The following is a 2,178-nucleotide window of genomic DNA, read 5'->3' as shown; positions in this document are numbered from 1 at the left end:
CTTGGTGACTTTACTGCACCTACTCCTGACTTCTATGGGAGAAGCATCTCTATCCCTGCCATTGGAGCAAACAACTTTGAGCTGAAGCCTCAATTAGTTTCTCTAATGCAATAGAATTACAAGTTTCATGGACTTCCATTAGAAGATCCTCATTAGTTCTTAGCTGAATTCTTGCAAATATGTGACACTGTCAAGACCAATGGGGTTGGCTCTGAGGTCTACAGACTTATGCTCTTCCCTTTTGCTATAAGAGACAGAGCTAGGACATGGTTGGATTCACAACCTAAGGAAAGCCTGAACTCTTGGGAAAAACTGGTCAGTGCTTTTCTGGCCAAGTTCTTTCCACCTCAAAAATTGAGTAAGCTTAGAGTGGAAGTCCAGACCTTCAGACAGAAGGAAGGTGAATCCCTCTATGAAGCTTGGGAAAGATACAAGCAATTGATCAGAAGGTGTCCTTCTGACATCCTTTCAGAATGGAACATCATAGGTATCTTCTATGATGGTCTGTCTGAACTATCCAAGATGTCATTGGACAGCTCTGCTGGAGGATCTTTTCATCTGAAGAAGACGCCTGCAGAAGCTCAGGAACTCATTGAGATGGTTGCAAATAACCAATTCATGTACACTTCTGAAAGGAATCCTGTGAATAATGGGACAAATCAAAAGAAAGGAGTTTTTGAGATTGATATTCTGAATGCCATACTGGCTCAGAACAAAATATTGACTCAGCAAGTCAATATGATTTCTCAGAGTCTGTCTGGAATGCAAGCAGCAACAGGCAGTACCAAAGAAGCTTCATCTGAAGGAGAAGCTTATGATCCTGAGAACCCAGCAATGGAAGAGGTGAATTACATTGCAGAACCCTATGGAAGCACCTATAATCCTTCATGGAGAAATCATCTAAATCTCTCATGGAAGGACCAAAAGAGGCCTCAACAAGGCTTCAACAACAACAATGGTGGAAGAAATAGGTTTAGCAATAGCAAGCCTTTTCCATCATCTTCTCAGCAACAGACAGAGAATTCTAAGCAGAGCCACTCTGACTTAGCAACTGTAGTCTCTGATCTATCCAAGACCACACTCAATTTCATGATTGAAGCAAGGTCCTCCATTAGAAATTTGGAGGTACAAGTGGGTCAGCTGAGTAAGAAAATTACTGAACTCCCTCCTAGTACTCTTCCAAGCAATACAGAAGAGAACCCAAAGAGAGAGTGCAAGGCCATAAACACGTCCCACATGGCCGAATGCATAAAGGAGGGAAAGGTAGTGATTTCCACTGAGGAAGACCTCAATGGACGTCCACTGGCCTCCGAGGAGTTCCCTAATGAGGAACCATGGGAATCTGAGGCTCACACTGAGACCATAGAGATTCCATTGAATTTACTTCTGCCATTCATGAGCTCTGATGAGTATTCTTCCTCTGAAGAGGATGAAGATGTTACTGAAGAGCAAGTTGCTAAGTACCTTGGAGCAATCATGAAGCTAAATGCCAAGTTATTTGGTAATGAGACTTGGGGGATGAACCCCCTTGCTCACCAAAGAACTAGATGACTTGACTAGGCAGTGATTACCTCAGAAGAGACAGGATCCTGGAAAGTTCTCAATACCTTGTACCATAGGCACCATGACCTTTGAGAAGGCTCTGTGTAACCTGGGGTCAAATATAAACCTCATGCCTCTCTCTGTAATGGAGAAGCTAGGGATCCTTGAGGTACAAGCTACAAGAATCTCACTAGGATGGCAGACAATTCAAGGAAACAGACTTATGGACTTGTAAAGGATGTCTTGGTAAAGGTTGAAGGCCACTACATCCCTGCTGATTTCATAATCCTAGACACTGGGAAGTGTATGGATGAATCCATCATCCTTGGCAGACCCTTCTTAGCCACAGGAAAAGCTGTGATTGATGTTGATAGAGGAGAATTGGTCCTTCACATGAATGAGGACTCCCTTGTGTTTAAAGCTCAAGGATCTCCCTCTGTAACCATGGAGAGGAAGCATGACAAGCTTCTCTCAATGCAGAGTCAAATAGAGCCCCCACATTCAAACTCTAAGTTTGGTGTTAGGAGGCCATCATCATGCTCTGATTATCTGTGAGGCTCCATGAGAGCCCACTGTCAAGCTATTGACATTAAAGAAGCACTTGTTGGGAGGCAACCCAATTGTATTTAGTTATAT

General features: G+C 43.2%; 1 non-coding gene across 1 annotated transcript; it reads right to left on the bottom strand.

Annotated features, from left to right (window-relative positions):
* Window positions 1-360: 360 nt before the first annotated feature.
* LOC148546145 (small nucleolar RNA R71) lies at window positions 361-467 on the bottom strand. Its single transcript, XR_015901540.1, has one exon. It is a non-coding gene; the product is annotated as a small nucleolar RNA R71 (small nucleolar RNA).
* Between the last annotated feature and the right edge of the window lie 1,711 nt (window positions 468-2,178).

The sequence above is a fragment of the Arachis ipaensis genome, chromosome B9, assembly GCF_059453495.1.
Source record: "Arachis ipaensis isolate K30076 ecotype BB chromosome B9, ASM5945349v1, whole genome shotgun sequence".
Classification (NCBI taxonomy): Eukaryota; Viridiplantae; Streptophyta; class Magnoliopsida; order Fabales; family Fabaceae; genus Arachis; species Arachis ipaensis.
This window is presented reverse-complemented; position numbering and strand designations above follow the sequence as displayed.